The 12,396-nt window shown below is 45.6% G+C and overlaps 1 non-coding gene across 1 annotated transcript; it reads left to right on the forward strand.

Annotated features, from left to right (window-relative positions):
- Positions 1-1,958: 1,958 nt before the first annotated feature.
- Trnag-gcc (transfer RNA glycine (anticodon GCC)) lies at positions 1,959-2,029 on the forward strand. The gene has a single exon. It is a non-coding gene; the product is annotated as a tRNA-Gly (tRNA).
- Positions 2,030-12,396: the final 10,367 nt, after the last annotated feature.

The raw sequence follows: 12,396 nt of genomic DNA on the forward strand, positions 1-12,396 counted from the left end.
AAGGGGTGGGGTGGGGGAGATTACTTTAGGGGCTGGAGAGATGGTGCAGTTAAGGATGAATTCTGCTGTTGCAGAGGACCTGAGTTTGGGTCTCAGCACCCACATCAGGTGACTCACAATCACAGGAGCCTGTTACTCCACCTCTGGGGGATGCCATACCTCTGGTCTCCAAAGGCACCGGCACTCATATGCACACACCCGTCTCCTCCACACACAATTTAAAATAATAAAAGTGAATCTTTTAAAAGTAAAAATTAGGGGCTCAGTGGTTGAGAGAAGGGCTGTTCTTCCCAAGAACCCAGGTTTAATTCCTAGCACACATGGCAGCTCACAATTGTCTGTAACTCCAATACCTGGCACGTTCACACAGACATGTTTGCAGATAAAACACTAGTGCGTGTAAAGTAAGTAATTAAGGAAACAAATTGATTTTAAAGAAAGCATTGTTGTATATAGACTTGTTGGAGTAAAAACAAGATGGGGATTTTTTAAAGTTTACCTAGATCTACAATTGTATTGCATGTAACAAAACAACCATAAAACACATGAACTACAGATGAAGGCAGTGGCAACGTGCAGTGCGAATGCTCAGGACAAATAGCTTTTGCTTTTGTGGATTTTGTTTTGGTTTTTTGTTTGTTTTTAAATTTATTTATTATGTATACAGCCTTCTGGCTGTATGTATGCCTACAGGCCAGAAGAGGGCACCAGATCTCATTATAGGTGGTTATGTGCCACCATATGGATGCTGGAAATTGAACTCAGGACCTCTGAAAGAAAACCCAGCGCTCTTAATCTCTGAGCCACCACTCCAGCCTCTAGTTTTTAACTTTTAAAAATGGGAGACGTGGATCTGTGTGTTTGCTTGCTTGTTTGCCTGTTTTGCTCATTTGTTTGTCGAGACAGGGGCCCTCAACATAGTCTTGGCTGTCCTGGAACTTGCTATGTAAACCAGGCTGCCCTCAAACTCAGAGATCCTCCTGCCTTAGCCTCCTGAAGGCAGGAATTAAAGGCACTCACCATCAGCAAGAAGTGGACTTTAAAAAAAAAAAAAATCAAATAACACAGACCTCAGTTACAAAACATAATGACAAAAAATATCCCAGTTTCCAGGGCAAGATATCCGCTCTCACCTCTGAAGTTATAAGGTGGGATTATAAAAATGCCTAGGAGGCCCATCAGTCCAGACCTTGTGGCGTCAAGGACTCATCATGATGGACCATTCGATTTTCTCATTGATAGGGCCAGTATCAGGCCTCTCCTGACGTGGCTTCTCGCTCTCACATCAGAAGGGCATTCAAATGCTCGAGGTGGCGGGAGCTGGAGCTGCTCAACGCTGCAGTCCTGATTCAGGGCCATGGGGTTTTTATTCGGTTGTGGGAGTCCCGCCTCCTCCTGCCCTCGCCCAGGAGACCATTCCGAGTCTTCCTCGCCCACCCGAGCCCTCTGACATCTTGGTCGCCCACCCGAGCCCTCTCACTCAGCCTGGGCCGGCCGCGCTGACTCTGGCAGATTAGGACCCAGCAACCCAGAGAGGCGAAGTTGCAGAGTGGCTGCACCCATGCCCCACGTAAACTAAGAGCTGCTGCAAAGAACCACACGGAAGGGAAGGTTGTATGATTCTGTAGGTGCAGAGTGGTGACAGCCTCAAGTTAAGGGAGCAACACTGGGGACAAGTTCTTCCCTTTAGTGTTTGGAGGGCAGTCCTGCGCACGCGCAACCCGAGGCCAGGCCCAGCTGCAATGGGAAGGCCGGCGCGTTCTGTCATGCAAACAGAAGCAGTTTCTAAGCTAGAAATGAAAATAGTTGGGGGGTGGGGGTGGAGGCCTGTTTTGAAAGAATGAATTCTTGAAACACTAGGGCAGGCTTTTCGAGACTGACGCAAAGAGATTGGTAACACATGAATTAGTAATAGGGATCAACTGAAATAAGAGTCCTTCAAGCACAAAGTCTGTCTAGCATTGGTGGTTCAGTGGTAGAATTCTCGCCTGCCACGCGGGAGGCCCGGGTTCGATTCCCGGCCAATGCACGTTGTATTTTTACGAATTGTGTGTTTTCTATGTGTTTGTTTCTAATTTTCCTTTTCAGAGGCTTGACCCCGGTACTTTCTCCAGCCTTCCCCCGAAACTCAGGGTTCTTTCGATTTTATTCTTATTCTTTTACCGGTTTACCTCTAAGAAAGTCAAACAACACTGTGGCCGTAGAATTCGGGAACAATGCTGAAGAACACTGCTGATGAGAGAGCCCACATTTCACTCCTGATTTTGAGACTAATCCTATAAATGTCCCTTTCCCAAAGAAGCATCGTCCCCAGAACGTTTTGGAAAGACTTTGCGGCTTTTTTTTTCTCTGTGACCCTGTTTTTTTCTCGGGTGCAAATGACCCCATGATTCAGATATAGAATACATTAGTGTAGCATCAGTTGATTTTACGTCCCCAGAGCAGTGGTTCTCAACCTTCCAATGCCGCGACCCTTTAATACAGTTCCTCAGGTCCTAGTTATCCCCAACCAGAAAATTGTTTTCTTTGCTACTTCATAACTGTAAATTTGTTACTGTTTATGAATCATAATTTAAATATCTGATATTCAGGATATTTGATAAGTGACCCCTGTGAAAGGGTTCTTTGACCCCCACAGAGAGGTCGCGACCGCTGTCTTTAAGGCTGAGGTGGGTTCATAAACCAGTGAGACTGTGTTACTTCCCTCTGTCTGAGGTTTAAAAAAAAAAAGAGTCTTTTTATCATGCCCCATTTTCTTTAATTCAGTACATTCCATTTTGACTTCCTGATGTTGAACTTATATTAAAATCCAAAAGATTTTTTAAAACCCCCTTGGGGAAAAGGCAGGCACTGGCTCACTCCCCCCCCCCCCCCCCCGTCCCCACACCCCTTCTCCCCAGGGAATACAAATTTAGGTGTCCCAAATTAAAACAGTCTAGGGGCCTTGATCGAGTTCATTTTCTCTGACAGTTAAAGAATTAAAAGGAGGCCGAGAGTGGGGCGCACGCCTTTAATCCCAGCACTTGGGAGGCAGAGGCAGGCGGATTTCTGAGTTCACGGCCAGCCTGGTCTACAAAGTGAATTCCAGGACAGCCAGGGCTATATAGAGAAACCCTGTCTCAAAAAAAAAAAAAAAGAAAGAAAGAAAGAAAAGAAGAGAAGAGAAGAGAAGAGAAGAGAAGAGAAGAGAAGAGAAGAGAAGAGAAGAGAAGTTGAGGATGGTTGTGAAGGAAAATGAGATTTTGTAACTTGTGATTCATGTAAAAAAAAAAAAAGCAGAACAGACAGGGCTGTTGTGAAGACATTCCTAAGAACAGCTTGACTGTAAAAATAAAAAAAAAAAAAGCAAGGACAAGCAGGGCTATCTTGTCTGGGTTAACACCACCTGGCCGGAACCTCCCCTCTGTCTACTGCCCCTTGACTCCGGTAAAGTCATACATCAACTGGTTGCTATGTGAACAAAGATAAGCCCCCAGCCCACAGGAACAAAGTCCTGATGCTCTTTTGCTGACATGTAATCTTTCTGTTAATGTTTGAATAAGCCAATAGTGTGTCACTATGCTGAATTCCACACCCCAAGCCCCTTACCCCATAAAAACCCCTAGCTTTCGAGCCTCGTGGCCGACATTCGTTATCTCCTGTGTGGGATGCATGTTGGTCCGGAGCTCCGTAATTAAACGTCCTCATGTAATTACATCAAGAGATGGTCCTTCGTGATTTTTTGGGTGCACGCTGAATGGGGAATTGGGTGGGGGTTTCCCCACTAGGTTCTAACAGTTGATCGATCCAGAACTGTTCTGTGACTCATCCTGAGCAGGCCTTGGACTTGATGGGCAAGTCCATCAGCAGCGGGCTGCTGGGCGAAACAAAGTCCTACAAAGCCATTGTTTTAAGCTGCCAGGCTTTTGTCTCAAGACTGAGGGGGTGAGGCAGAAGCAGGCCATCTTTGAAATTCAAAATTCACCACCTTCATTCATTACCTAGCCTTTCTCACTGTCTGTCTGCCTACCAGGGAGTCTGACACCTGGTCTCTCAGCATATTACCAGGGAGTCAGAGTTCCCTTTTGTAAGTTCTCAGTCTCGTGGATAAAAGAACCTAAAGGCAAACTCATAAGGAGAGCCAAAGACCTTTTCATTAGAATTTGAGAGGAAACCAGAGTGGGCCCAGTGCAAATCCCAGAAGCTGCCAGGAGGGAAAAGAGAAAGACATCAAGGTCAGCAATGGAGGTCTGCAAACAGACGTGTGTGTGTGTGTGTGTGTGTGTGTGTGTGTGTGTGTGTGTGTGTAAGAAAAACAGTAAGAAACACAAGCATCAAGGGCAAGCACACTTGGGACTTTGGTCAGCATCTAAAGAGAAGACAGAAAGGGGGATGGGGCCTGGCATAGTGGTTCAGGTCTTTAATCCCAGCACTTGGGAGGCAGGGGCAGGTGGATCTATCTATGTGTGTAGGCCAGCCTGGTCTACATAGTGAGTTCTAGGACAGTCAAGGCTTTATAGAGAGAGACCCTGTCTCAAAACAGAACAAAGAAGGAAGAGGAAGAGAAATGCTTTTGAACTACAATTCATGGAAGAGAGCAGGGTTAGCAGTGAAGCTCTGTAAGCATCTGCCTCTGATTTTATTTTTTTGACCTGGAGGACATAACTTTCCTTTAATGGGCTTCACCCACGCCCTAATGCCTCCATCTCTACATCCAGTAAACGAGGGGTGAAGCCCAAAACTGATTACAAGAGGGGTCCACTCTCCATGTCCTCCAGCTCTGTTAACGCCGGCTAGCTGCCTAACACTGGCACTACAGGCCATGCCTCCGGCACCGGCTGAAACTTCTAAGTTGCAGAAACAGAAAACTCCTGCTTCGTAAATGGCCGTTTTCTTCCCAGAAAGATAATAACCCAGTGGGGTATCTTAAAGTACTCCACCACTGTGAACTGAAGGGACACCTATGATCCAACACTCAGTACAAAATAAAGCCAAGCTCTACAGTATGGTTTATAGCGTGACCCCAAACTATAAAAGTCTGTCACACCAACTAGCCATATGTTCTTGATCAAATGACTTCATCTAAGGCACATCTAATCTTAAAATAAGATTGGGTCACCTTCTTTTGTTTGTTTTTGTTGGAGGGGGGCTTTTTGTTTTGTTTTGGTTTTGCTTTTCTTTGTTTTTCAAGACAGGGTTTCTCTGTGCAGCCCAGATATCCACTATGTAAACCAGGCTGGCCTTGAACTTTCAGTGATTCACCTGCCTCTGCATTCCTGAGTGCTGAGATTAAAGGCTTGGCCATACCCACCCAACTGGACCTCCTTCTATAAAGACTTTGCAGCCTAATGATCTCTGATTTCAAACATTAAGGAATGCACTTAATCCACACATATTTATTGTTTTACCACATGCTGAATTAGGGTCTGACTATGTGGTGGCAAACAAAACAGTCACCCTTCTAGCTCATAAATTAATGGATGGGGGAGGGGAGTCACACACTAAACAAGCAAGCATACAGTACATTGATGATTAAAAAAAAGGAGAAAAATAGATCAGGAGAGGAGATAGTAAGCTATATTCTTCAAAACCTACTTCTTAATATGTTTTTTCTTTTTTAATCTTTCTCTGTGTGTGTGTTTTGAGACAGGGTTTCTCTGTGTAGCCCTGGCTGTCCTGGAACTCACTCTGTGGACCAGGGTGGCCTCGAACTCAGTAATCCACCTGCCTCTGCCTCCCAAGTGCTGGGATTAATGGCGTGCGCCACCACTGCCTGTCTTAATAAGGGTTCTGAAATGCTTCAACCTCCCTTCTAGCCCACCAACCAAAGGTCGGGGAGAAGGTTAACAGGAAGTAGGGGATGTGCACCTGTTTAGAAGTAGTTCTTTGGGGCAATTCCAAAAATGAATCAGTAGCGGCAGTATCAGTGTTGTGGATAGCCCTGGTGCTGTTTGTATTTTGATACTAATTCCACTTCCCCAGGAGAGGCTGTGAAGAAATATAGTTTTTAGCGTGGCTAATGTGCACCAACGCTGTTTGCAGACGCTTTTCCCTACCCCTGCTGCTTGAGGAATTTTCCCTTTCCCTGCCAATATAAGCAAGTTCAATACCACCCGGCCCCTTCCCCATCTGAGAGGGCTGACTTAGAGGTCATGATGACCATAGCTGCCAGAGCAAGATTAGCAGTTCTCAAAAATTAGCTATAATACAGATAACAGTCCTTGGAAACCCTGCCTCAGTTTGAATTCCGAGCTAAACCACATATTGCCCTCCCTAACCTTGCTGACGAAGTTTTCTGGCACGTCAATAGTTGATCACTAAAATTAAAATTATACTATTGCTTTGCTAGCCAATAATGATATCACTGTGAAGCCCCCTTTTCAAAAGAGTATTCAAAAGCTGTACTTTTGACAATCTCCCTGCGAGGCTGAGCAACCCCATGCGCGTTGGAATAAAAACCTCTTGTCATTGCAGCGATCTGTCGTCAAGCTGTGTTTTGGGGGGTCGCGTTCTCTACACTTGGGCCCCTGGGGGCCCAACAGCTGCCTGGAATGAGGAGGAGAATGAATCCACATACTCAGGTGACTTCTGGTGAACCTTCCCCTAATGAATAAAGATTCTAAGGAACCAATCACTGGGCAGGTAGGCGGGACTTCCGGGTCGGAGAAAGGGACTGCGGAAGAGGAGAGGGACTTGGCTTGGGGACTTGGGAATGGCAGATGAGCATGAAGGCCAAGATGTAGGAAGCAGAGGCCTGTGGTTCAGGTGGCAGATCCGTTGGGATTCAGAGGACTTGACCTAGAATGGCACTAGTTAGGTTGCTAGTTGCTGTGCCCAACGATTGTACTACCTGTTACCTAAACTAAATTTTTGTGGTGTTTTCCTTCACAGGGCGACTCAACGGGGTTCCAGAGAGAAAGGTACGGCAAAGCGTGTGTTTGCAAGAAGTACACCCCCAAAAGCCGTGGGATTTTGGAAGTGTGGGGCTGGTGTGGTAACGACCCTTCATGGGAACTTAGCCAACCAGGTGGAGAGAGATTTTTGGCGCTCAGGCTCAGAGAGTCTACTGAGATGAGAACAGGCCTGCCTGGCCGTCGGTGCCTGGCCAGTATAGCATGGATTGCTTTTTAAATATTTCATGCTACATATCATCCAACCAAAAACACCCAACACGCATCAGTAGCAGCAGCTCAATCCAGAAGAAACTACAAACCTCCGGCAAGTAGGCACTACTCTAAGAAGCTTGCTGGAATGGAATACCAGGAGGCTCGTTTCTCTCTACATTAAGTCACTCTAAGTCACGTTAGCAAATATCAGCAAAGACCAGTCAAGTGTTGCAAGGCAAATCCATGCCTCCTCTCACTGTCTGTGGGGTTTTTTTTTTTTTTTTTTTTTTTTTTTTTTTTTTGGTTTTTCGAGACAGGATTTCTCTGTGTAGCCCTGGCTGTACTGGAACTCACTTTGTAGACCAGGCTGGCCTCGAACTTATAAATCCGCCTGCCTCAGCCTCCTGAGTGCTGGGATTAAAGGCGTGCGCCACTACCACCCGGCAGAGGTTATCTTTATAGTCTTTCTAAACATCACAGACCCCTCAAGAGTCCATGCCAACAAAACATCACGTGCTCTTTCACAAGACAGCCTCCAGGAAAACGTCACCTGATACAACTGAGTCCCCAGAGAAAGCAGAAAATTCCACCTCAGGAGACTTAGGAAGGTGATAGAGGAATAAGGTTATACTATTGAATAATCAAAGAACATGTGCTGCTAATCCTTGAATAAAAACTGAAGGACATGATCAGAGTCTGTCTTCTGTTGCTCTTGTAAAGCATCTGAGACTAGTACTTTAGTAAGAAAGTGGGGAGGGCTATTTAGTTCACAGTTAGAGATACCGAGTTCATATGGCCACATTTGCTGGGCTTCTGAGGAGGACTTTGTGTTGCTCTATGCAGGGCAGGATACAGTAAGTACGGGCACTTGTGGGAGAGAAAGCAGTTAAGCTGCAAGGTGGCTAAACTATTCCTCCCAAAAATCATCAATCACACATCTGTGGAGGAGGCCTAAGCTCAGCCCCTAGAGTCTAAATGCCTCCTGTTGGTCTCTCCCACTTAGCAGCACTGCACCTGAGGCTCAAACCTTAGTATGAGTTTAGGTTGATGAAAGACCCACAACGTGAGGACTCCCCCATGTTCTGACTCAGGAGAGGCGACACCCCAAAATCACCCACAAGAAACAGTCTTGCTGCAAACTGCAAGAGGATTTTTATTCAAGAGCGCTCTCGGGCCCACGGTCATACACCACGCAGGGGTAGAGGACAGTGGCGCCCTGAGTAGCTGAGTAAGGGGGTATTTAAAGGAAGAAACCACAACTCAAGGAGGTGGGGAGGGCGTTGTTGGAAAATACCAAAAATACCAGTTAAGAGTCACAAGGAAGTGTAAAGTCACAAATGTCACAAGGAATACCTGGTAATTGTGAGGGTTATTTCTCAAGACAGTTTCTAAGAGCCCCTAACGAAAGCACATTTGCATTGCAGGTTCCAGCAATGGTCAGGGTGGGTCAGGGTGACTTTCTTTGAATGAACACTCTTTGAACCCAGGAAGCGGGTGGGTGGAGGAAGGAATGTCGCTATCTGTTTTATGACCAGTACCTGGAGCACTAAGCCACAAAGACCACACTCCCAAGCCTGGGCCTAAAAGCCTCGAATTTTGTTTTTACTTTGCTATACTTCTTCATTCCCCCCTTCTACTTGTTAGTAGTTCTAATCTTAGAACTAGACACTATCTTCTCCCTGACATACTTGATCCTTTAGGGCATGGTACTGTTGTCTCAAAACTAAAAGCCGCACTGCACTAATTCTTGATCTAATAAAGGTGACTTGCCTATTTAACACACATGGACCTATAATTAAAAGCAGAAGCAAAATCAAAAGGGGTCCCATAAAGGTAGAAAGTAGGGTGGTCAAGAGTACAAGATAAGGGTCTTTCCACCCGAGTCTCAAGGTTTTCTGTGTGGAGACGTCTAATGTAGCAGGTCTTCTTCTCTTGAGTAGGCCTTCTAGAGCTGCTTTTTCGCTCGCTGTGAGCACCTTGAGCCTAGAGAACAAAGGCTGGGAAAGCAGCATGTCAGCACTATGTACAGAGGCTATTTTTACCAGTGGAGGGGGCCCCCTGTAGAGTAATTTATAGGGGGGTCAGTCTAAACTGTCCAGGGGTGTTTCTATCCCTGAAGAGCACAAAGGGTAGGAAAGCTATCCAATCATTAGTGCCAGTCTCTGCTGTCAATTTGGTAAGGGTCTCTTAATGGTTCTATTTATTCTCTCTACCTGTCCTGAGCTTTGGGGCCTGCATGCACAATGTAACTTCTAACCGATCTCTAATATCTTGTCCAGTCCCTGATTTACCTGGGCAACAAAGGCAGGTCCATTACCTTGGGAAGATTTCTTTTAGAAATTCTACCTCGGGGCTGGTGAGATGGCTCAGTGGTTAAGAGCACCCGACTGCTCTTCCAAAGGTCCAGAGTTCAAATGCCAGCAACCACATGGTAGCTAACAACCATCCGTAACGAGATCTGGCGCCCTCTTCTGGAGTGTCTGAAGACAGATACATGTACTTACATATAATAAATAAATAAATCTTTAAAAAAAAAAAAAAAAGAAATTCTACCTCATCATAGCACAGGCCTTGCAGCTTTTGACTATTTCTTCTGCCAAGTCAGAGAGTCCTGTAACATAGTAGTCAAAGGACCTAACCACACCTTTGAATTTCTTGGCCCCCAGGCCAAGTCAAATACTGTCCATAACTTGATAGTGCTCAGGGGTGTATCTAAAGCTGGTCTCTCTGATGTCATAATAATCTTTAGGCTCCTCGACTGCCAGGATCATTGCTCCTTGAGCCACCTGTTTGGCGGTTAGATCTGCCATCTGATTTTCTTTAGCCACAGCATCTTAGGTCTTTCTCTGTAGATGTCAACAGCCCTCTTTGTCTGTATATTGCCCCGTACAGTGGCAAAAGCATACCTGCTGTCAGTGTAGACTTTTCTTTTACTATTTATGGACCTTGTCTCAAAGTCACAAGTTCAGCTTTCTGGGCCGACGTCCCTTCAGGGAGGCTGCTGGCCTAGATCACTTGCTTTCTGTCCACCACCGTACTGCTGTCCCTGCCTTCTGCTTACCTTTAACCATGAGGCTACTGCCATCAGTGTACCAGCTCTTCTGCCAGAATGTCAGCGCAGTGATGAGTAGGTGCAGTCTCACGCAGTGGGACAGCAGGTGGAATGAAGCGAAGGTCACTCGTTCAGTCAACAAAAAGTTCTGATGTGTCACAGAAGCGTTGGTCATCATCCATCAGGCAAGAAAACCACCCACTGGCAGGCAAGAAAACCACCCGCTGGCAACAGGGTGTAACCTCTTGGATAGGTAAGCCACTGGCCTTTTTCAAAGTCCCAAAGTCTGAGAAAGGACTCTTCTGGTGACCCCTGCTCTCTCTTTTACATAGAGACTTTCTGGTGATATGGGGTCCACAAAACATCTCCCCTTCCTTGGTTAGGGGGTACAACAGGGCAGCTAAGGTTGCCAACCCAGGTATCTAGAGTCTGTAGAAGCCAGCAGTACTCAAGAATTCTCTTACTTGCCTTGGCGTAGTTAGCCACTACTTCCCGTCTCGAAGGGTGTATCTCAAATAAGTAACTTCAGTCTGACACAGCTGAGTCTTTTTAGCTGAGGCTCGGTCTTCAGTTGCCCAGGTTTCCTGTCTAGATCCTGTCGTTTTCTTTCTCTCCTATCACTGTGGCCAAGATTCTAGTCAAATTTCTCTCTTGTCTAAGATCCCTCCTGTTTTCTCTTTCTTCTGCCTCCCGCCTCTCTCTCTCTCACACACACACTTTCTCTGCCTCTTTCACTAGATCGCATAACTGTCTCCCTCTCATAATACACCTTCTAATCTCTGAAGTTTCTTTCTGATATCGGGGGCCAACTGCCTTATGAAGGCCGGCCAGGCCACTGAGGCCTTCTGGGCTTCCGAGGTAAGAATAAAGAGAGTGAACCGCCTGTAGGCTTCCATAAGCCTTTCAAGGAACATTGAGGGAGGTTTGATCGACCCCTGCATTACCTCTTACCTTAGCCAAATTAGTGGGCCCGTCTTGAGGCACCTTGGAGACCAGAGCCTGGCGTTAGATTTTCAAGCTCTCCTTACCTTCAGCCATGTTGCAGTCGCAACTGGGGCGAGTCAAAAGGAATCCCATGTCGATCTCATTTTGTAGCTGTGTAGACCGCCCGTTGGCTCCCAGGCTATTTTTCTAGCCTCTAACAGAATTCTCTCTCGCTCTTCGGTTGTTAAGAGCATCTGCAACAGCTGTTGACAATCATCCCAAGTAGGCTGATGAGAGAACATAAGGGACTCCACCAATCCTGTGAGGCTTGGGGATCCTGAGAAAGGGGGTGGTTAGTTTTCCAGTTATAAATACCAGCAGAGGAAAATGACCAGTAATGAAGGGTTAAAGTTTGGGCGGGTCCACCAGAGTCCGCCCGGACTCTGTGCTCTGCAGTTCCATGTACCTGCAGCGGTCCTCCTCCTGCCACCCTGAGGGGTTCAGGGTTCTCCATCAGCGGGGGGTTGAGGCTGTGGATAAGGGGAAGGTTGTGGACTAGGCCACTCAGGAGGCTTCATACAACCACAATTTTGAGAAGCAAAACCCAATTTTAACAGTGAAAACAATCTATTTTTTCTTTAAAAATAAACTCCAAAAACATTACTTGCTAAAAATTTTGGCTGCCTGTTCCTGCACACAAACACAAGAAGGTATAGCCACCAATATTTCAAAAAGACACTACCCTAAATCTTATCTTTTATAAATCGGATTTCTAGGATAAGAATTACATAGAATATTACCCAATTCAGGCGTATCTTTAGAGACCTGTTCCCATGGGTTGTCTCATGCTGCATGTTGTAGTTCTAAATTACTCTAACCCAGAGTTACCCGTTTTAAGTCAACTTTTTGTTACCAATGTTACAAATTTTTAATCATAACCAATAACTTATGAGCCACTAATCTATAACCAAGACATATAAAACATATTTATACTTTTGAAACTATTTAGAAACAAAAATGAAATGGTCGTATACATTTGCTCATTTAAACCAAACAAAATTCTTAATTTTTCTAGCTGTAATTTCAAGAGAGGAGCACCTTGTCACCTGATGAATCTAATTTTTGTAGGAAAAACAGCCATCTGTTCCCTTACCATAGAACTTGAGAAGCTGCTAGTAATCAGCTCCTAGCAGGGCTTCTCTAGCCACACTAGATTCCTAACTACAGGTGCAGAGCTCCAAAGACCAATTAATACTGTTTATTTTATTTTATTTTACCAAATTATCCTCAGATAGTCGGAGAGTACTGCTTTTCTCAAAACCCATTCTCTCACAT

The sequence above is a fragment of the Mus caroli genome, unplaced genomic scaffold (genome assembly GCF_978045245.1).
Source record: "Mus caroli unplaced genomic scaffold, Mus_caroli_1 scaffold_1, whole genome shotgun sequence".
NCBI classification, from domain to species: domain Eukaryota; kingdom Metazoa; phylum Chordata; class Mammalia; order Rodentia; family Muridae; genus Mus; species Mus caroli.